A 7,836-nucleotide genomic window follows, 5' to 3' on the forward strand; every position below is an offset into this window, starting at 1 on the left:
CAGCGTGCTAGGGTTGGTTGGACTGCATTGTCCATGTCTCTTTAAATGTTTTAATGCTGTGATTTGAAATTGTTGATTGATGTACTGTAGCTGTTATGTTGTACGGCTGAAATTTTGTGTAAAGTGCTGCTGCTGTCTTGCGGACACTCTTGCATTTCAATGAGGCTCTTCCTGGTTAAATATATATCTAAATAAAAATGAAATAAATGAATACAGCCATACTTGTTTCCACTGCAATTATAATGGGTTAGTAAGATGAAACAGGTAATTCAGTAATATCAGCTAAGTGGGAAAAAGACCAAAGACCAATCCCTCAACAGGGGGGGATGACAACATACAGCATCTCAAGATGAAGTGTAAAGCTTTCGCTCTTCTGGGGCAAAAGCTGGTTTCTGAGTTAAGTAAACTCAGACAGAGTGCTGCTCATACATTCCTGAAAGAAGTTGGAGAGGAGAATATAGTGCTGACAGGGAACAGGTCTCCAAGTAAAGAGCTTTGAGATTACTTCTGAAGAGTCCATGAACACATCTCTCAACACTCTCTTGTGTTTCTGTCTCGTTATCTGATTCTTTAATCACATTTTTGTTCCTGTGTGACGCTGCTGTGACAGTGCTTTGCTGCTGTCACCGCACAACTTCTGTGGGGTACCGTTGTGAATCCAAGTTGATTCACCGCCTTAGAACAGAGCAGGCAGAATCACAGTGAGAGAGACTTTAAAAGGAGAGCCACATGAAGTCTCACCCAGATGAATACAAGAGCAAACAAGATCATGTGAAAACTTTGTGATTTTCTTGAAAGGAAATAAAGAAGCGTTCCTGTCCCAAAGTATGAGACAGAGCCCCTACCGCCCTTCTAAAAGTGGGAGTGCAACCCATTAGCAGCAAGTCACTCGCAGTGATCATCAGCATTAGAAAGTGCTTTTAACTCTGCTGGCTGTCAGCAACTCCGGCAGCTTGGAAGAGCTTTAGCTTCAGCCCTGAATCTTAGCAGAGGGCTGTGGTCGGCAATGACAAAATCAGTTTGAACTCTTGTATGGAGGATCTGTTAAAAGGGATTTTGGATCAAAGCAGCCTAAGTGGGTCAAAATTACCTTGACCATCTGAGAACAGTCCCATTTTGACGGGGGGAGGGGGTAATCTGCAATGTAGAGGGTAGATTAACATTTTGCCGAGAAGATTCTCTCAAAGACGTCAGATCAAAGCGGCGCAAAGCTTTTATTTCTTCTCCTCCAACGTTCCACTGACTCAGTGTTAATTTGATAATTTGGCTGGTGCTTTACTCAGCGTGTAGCGAGGCGAAAATGTGTTTACCTTTTCAGTGTTTGGAGAAATGTCTGGGGGCCTACTTTGCTTTGCTTCTCATATGTAATATAGCACAGAATCCAATGTTTATTTTGGTCTTTAGGAAGATGAATGTGCTCAGTATCACCTCCAGTATGTGATATTGTAAACTTTTCGGTGAGAAATGTTTTATTGTACACTTTTGAGAGGAATTACTGCAGTGCGCCGGGCACACAGTCAGCTTTGATTTGAAAGAGATTAAATTACTAACACCGGGACGTTATTTAAAAGGTCAGACCAAAGACAGATGGGTTGTGGTTATGTAAAGCAAGTTTGCCAAAGGAATGCAATTTCTGTCCTTGCTTGTCCTGTTTAATTTCTCTTTTTAGCGATGCTAACTGAATGCCTTTATGGATGGCAACACCAGTTGTCTTATCGCCAAGAAATTGTATAACAAACCTTCATGGTGCCCAGAGGATGAAGCCTAATGACTTCACAACGTGGAGTTGACATTTGTGGTTTTGAGTTAAATGTCTTCAACTATTAAATTAATTAGTAGGAAATTTGGTGCACATATCCTTATCTACCAACAGGTCATTTTAATGTGTCCAATGCTTTTTGATCAAAAACCTGCAAAACTAATGACATTATCAGAAGCCTAAGCTGCTCTTTGTGCTAATTAGCAAATGTTAGCATGCTAACAGTAGCATTTAGCCGAACACCCTGCTGTGCCATGGTACAACCTCAGAGAGCTGTCAGCATGAAGACTGCTCTTTTGAAATGTTTTCATCACTGTTATGTTATTTTAAAGGGGACATATAATGCAAATTGTCAGGTTCATACAGGTTTAACAAGAACATTGTTATGCTTTAAAGGAGCTGTACTCAACATTCTGAACACTAATATTGTAGCAAACAAATATTTGTCATGTAAAGCTAAAGTGAGAATGAAGTCACTCTCCCTTTGTGTGTCATAATTCTAGTTTTCCTGTTTTTTGTTTTTCTCTTTATAGCTGGTCCGTCAGCATATGTATGTTAGTGCATATAGCTATTAAAAAAGGTTGGTACTTTGTGTATTGGAGAGGTCTGTGAAGGTCGTGTGGAGGCAATTCCAGCTTTCTTTGTGCCAGTATTTCGAGTACAACGCCTTTAGTGTTAAAAAAACACATTATTTTTCACATTCTGTCCTTCATCATCCTCTCTGAAACGTTCCATTTTAGCGGCTGTCTGTTTAAGATCCCTTCCCAAAAAGCCCAGTCTGCTCTGATTGATCAGCATTTCCGGGTCTTCTGCATCTGCATACAGAAGTCCTGATGGCTTGTTTAAAGGCACAGTTTCTAAATACAGGCTGTGTTCATTTCTCTGTGGACTGAACTTTTTGATATATTCACAGTATTTTATATAGCACCTCCACCTGCTTTAAATTAAAAATAATGTAGACCATTAAGGTATGTAACTGTCTTCATCTCACCTCTTTCACTGCTAGTGTGAGCTTTGTGCAAGACAGGCGAAATCTCAGGAGCGGCCTAATCCAGCCAGTCCAGGCGAATATCGTTTGGTATTGAAGCAGTAATGAGCCATGGCAGTTTCTCAATGGGAGCTCTGTATGAGCAAATGGACAAGGGGAGAGAAGCCACAATAGATTAAAATCAGACAAAAACCTGTATTGACAAATCACTACAGCTTCTGCCTGCGCTTTAAGCAGAAATACCAGGAGGGAACAAATACCTGTTTACTATCGTCCTCCTCAGAACCTGTGGGTTCTGTGGACACCAGCTTTAGCTGTGGCCTACTGTAGCTGCTTCTTTTAACTGTAGCTGCAAAAGCAAACAAAATTGTACAACTGTACAACAAACAGGTATCTGTATTAGAAACTCATTTCATCACAAAGAACTGCACATGCATTTTTAATTTTACACCTATTTCTATGGCTCCTTTCTTTTTTAATAAATGGAAAATGACAGAGGGAAAATCTTTAACTTTAATTGTGAACCAACTGAGATGATCTAAACTCACCTCATTAGCAGAGGTAATTTTTGTTTTAACCTAGGCTGGGCTAATTCCAGTCTGGCCTTTCGTACATGCAAGGCAGTCCTTTAAAGACAGCTAGCTTTTGAAGCCTGCTGGTTGAGCTGTTCAAAGCTGCAGCTGTTTTTGGTGGTGTTTGACAGTTTTAATTGATGTTTATTTTGGCATTGGGTTTCATTCCTTTCATGCAAATGTCCTGCATGCAGCGAAATGGGTCAGGGCAGCGTGAGGTGGGCACAGTTTGTGTGTACCAGGATAAGAGCAAAGTGCTTAACGAATTTACATTTTAGATCACAGAATCTCAACAAGCAGAGAACAACAATAAGCAGCCACACTAATGCTTAAAATGAAAAAGGGCTTCACAAGTCTCTCTTTGATTAGATAATGGATGATGAAAACATTGTACTGCATATTAATATGCCTTGTGTTACAAATAGCCTTTTCTTCAGTTCCAGTGCTGAATAGCGAGGCCATACTATTAATTTTTACATTTATGTTTGTGAAAAAAATACCCATCCTATTAACTTTTCTCTTAAGATGTTTTATGAGGGATTTTTTCCCCCTCCACTTTTGTTATTAGCGTGAGCTTTTTGGCTGTGCTTCGCAATGGTGTTGCTGCCAGTCTGCCCACCTGTAGATCTGCCGAGAATCAGTTGCCTCTCAGAAATTCTAGCTCACCACATGTCCCCCCCTCCACCTGCCACCCCCATTCCGCCATGCTTTTCCTCCACCAGGTCTGACATCACCATGGAGGCATGCAGGGGCCTCCTCATCTGCTCCCAATTACGGCCTTGCAAAGTCTTCCCTAGAAAAGACTTCAAACTGTTATGAAACCGAGAATAACAACCTGAGACCTTGAGAAAACAAACCAGTGACGAGGCTCAGCAGTGGACCTTTCAAGGTGTGGATCTGTGTGTGATCATCCGACAACATTTTGCTTCAAATTAAGGCATCAGCAGGGCTTTGAGGATATTATCAGAGGCAGTATTATGGATGTGGAAAAGTAAGATATTCTGACATAGCAAGCAAGTTTTGGATGTGCAGCAGCCCACTAAGAAAGAATAAGAATATAATGCTTGTCCTCCCATTATGACTAAACTTGTGTGAGAATAAACCGGACAGTCTGACTGACTTGTATTTGAACCTCTGGGTTTTCCTGTGCCAAGTACATAGGAGATCATAAAATCCAGAGAGGTCAGAAATAAAACGGCTCAAATGGCCTTCTCATGTTTGTTGCCGTTTTGGGTTCAGTGTCAACATCTTTATATCCTCACAGATTTATCCTGAGCCATTTCTCAATGTTTCAAAAGCATTTCTGCTTTGATAGATGGAGGGAGATTTGTACTTTGTACAAAGAAAACATGCCTAGTCTTGGATTAAGCGTCACTACCATTTTAAGGTCGGAGGTTCACTTGCAATCATCATAAATCATAGTCAGATACAGTAGAGTAGAAATAACACAGATACCATGGAAGGCCATTTTCAAATCTGCTGTTTATACAGTTGCATTGCGATGTTTAACATATAAATGTGTTTTAATTACACACTTCTCCATTATAAAAAGGCACCTCTATTTCTGAATAGGTCAGGCACAAGATCTCATACAGTCGAATATGGAAGACCTGTCATGAATAACAGCATAGCCCGGAAAATCGACAAAGATATTCAAATTTGCGTGATTTGAATGTTTATCTGCACATGGATAAAATGCATGTGCACCACTGGCATGTTTCTACCATATAGAATAGAGTAGATATACAATGTCTTGTGCTGTGACCCATAAGCTCTCCAGATGTTTCCCAACATGCAAAAGGAGACAGACCACACCCTGCTCCATAAGAAAGATCTGAAAGCTGAACAGAAGTAGTTTTTTTAATCTCAGGATTTTCAAACTACCTATACTTGTGTTGTAACTTTTAATTTGAAATTGGAACTCTCAGATTGGTTGTTGAGCAGAGTGAGATATTGCAGATGCTATTAGGAGCACCCAGGGAGCAGCAGGTGGAAGCTGAGGTACATGGCTTTGTGACAAAAACACAACACATAAATTCTGATATGACCGTTACCACAGTGGTCACATGGCCAGCGATCAGATATTGTCCTGGATTTAAGACCACATCTGATCTAAAAATGTGATTTTTGTCTCCAACAAATGTCAACAGATCAGATCTGTGTCACATGACGACCAAACATCCAATCTGTAGCACATCAGGACAGTGACAGCAGCTATGATAAATAATATATTTTATTACATAAAGTTACAGACTCCACCTTTAACAGTGGATGGGTTGTTGATGGGTGAAACAGTACATCATGGAAAATATTAATTACATTCTATATAATGCGAAAATAGCAGAGAGCAGGGCTGCTGTCCACTGCTGCAGGAGACAGCTTTATTTCTTGCCACGCAAGAGTGTCTCCATTAAGAGAGGCAGTGTGTGTGCCCATTTACGCTCCAAGAACAGCAGCTGCATTGATTTTTTCAAAAGCTTAACGTTGAGTCCTGCTTCCTCTGTGAAGTTTATAACTACAGTTTTTAGTTTTTGTGTTATACTGTAGCTGTGTTAATTAATGAAGCACTCTGTGACGCCAACCCTCCGCTGTGGAGATGAACAGTGAACATGCACATGAACAGACGGTGTTGGCTTCCTTCCATGGCAATAGTGCACTGGCTACTCAACGGAGCAGAAAATGTTCTTCCATCAATATAATACATAATTTAAAGAGTAACGTAGCCTATAGGGGCTGGTAGATTGGGAGTGAAATGTCCAAAGGGGTGTGTTTCTCTAAAGTGGACAAAAAATAATACATTTGGGTGGGCAGTGGACGGATTATTAAAGAGAATACAAGCAGATTCGGATGGTGTCAGAGATGATCCACGCATATAGCGTGAAGACAATGTCAGTAACAAATGAAATGCGTCATTAAAAAATATTTTTGGTCAATAATCAATAAATACAGGAGTTCGTACACATTTCCAAGTTAATTTCAGGCTTCACAGATGTGAGCTGCTCTGGAAAAAATAGACCCCCACGCACAGAGCCTGCTCACTACGCCAGAAGTGTACCAGCTGACAAAAATAGACAATCGAATGTGCAGCAATGCATGGAGAGACACTGCCCAGAGTTTGGGGAAAGAAGAAAGGGCAGGAATGTAAATGCTTCTTCCAAGTGGACTCCAGGAAGTAGTAAGGAGCAGAGCATGGGAGCATAATTCAGGCTTGAGACTTGAGTTAGGTTACACAGGCAGGTACGAGCAACTTGTTTGTTCAAATTCAACCAGTCTTGACTTCGAAAACGTGACAGCCCTAATGCAGTCATAATGACTCACAGAATACATGGGTAAGATTTATTTGAACTCAGTTAAATGATAAATCCTGTGATTATATCAGGAAAATGTTTTAATATGTCATATCTTGCAATGTTTATCGTCCAGTTCTTATTCCACTCCAAATTTTCTCCTTGGACCGATAGGAAACAAATTGTGCAACCTCCAGCAGGATGACATCACAGGCTTCTGTGCAACCTCCACCCCCTCTTCCTTTTCCTCACCCCCACCCCCACTTTCAGAGCCAGTCGTTGGACCGCCATCCATCCATCCATCCATCCATCCATCCATCCATCCGGCCTTTCTCTCTCTGGGAACACGACTTCATTACAGAGATGAATTGTCTTATTGTGAAGACTCAACCGCCCTCCCTCACAGGAGAGGGTGGAGCCTCGCCGGACATCGGGGCATCATGCGGTGACCCGGCTTCAGGGGTCAGTTCACCCACTGTTTGAAAAGCATCTCACGTAACGCATCACTGGATGACTGCCCCCTCTTCTTAGCCAAAGGCCCTCTCACAGCCACACCAGGCATCAATACACTGAACATCTTTTTACATATTTTCCAAAACTTAATGAGTGTACACTTACGGATGCTATGTTTATGCAAAACATGACTTTTTATGCCAAAATAAAGGATTTAGAGAAGATAAATTATTTAAGATGCCTAATGATTTTTTTTCACAAAATTACAGTTAACAATCTTTCCAGTAAATTTGTTTTATTAGCTTGTTTTTTGAGCCATGTGCTTACAGCTGTACCCCCCACTTGAGTGGTATTGTTGAGTACTACGTGTAATTCCTGGTCCTTGAATTAGGTTTTGGTTTTACTGTGCAATGTGACCCTGCAGGTACTGCCCCTCTCATGATGAAAGGAGTTTGTGGAGGGTCATTTACTGGCACAGGGAGAATCTAATGTCTTTGATGGTGCTCTATTTGAAGACTTAACAGCTGACCTTGGTCTCCATTGTGTAGGAAAGAGGACAATTTCTTCACAAGGGGTTTGCGCTGTCAGGTCCAGACAGCTTTATAAACTGTGGATGGGAAATCTGTCCTGTTTGTGAAGTAGGCAGTAGACACGCAAAGCCTTAGAGGGAGACATCTGTGGGATGAGCTGTGAAGTCATCAGGTTGTTTGGAGAGTGTCTCATCAGCTCCTGGAGGAAGCAGCAAACTCCTCCTATGGAGGACACAGTCCATTATGT

The sequence above is a fragment of the Echiichthys vipera genome (assembly GCF_963691815.1).
Source record: "Echiichthys vipera genome assembly, chromosome: 1".
Lineage (NCBI taxonomy): Eukaryota > Metazoa > Chordata > Actinopteri > Perciformes > Trachinidae > Echiichthys > Echiichthys vipera.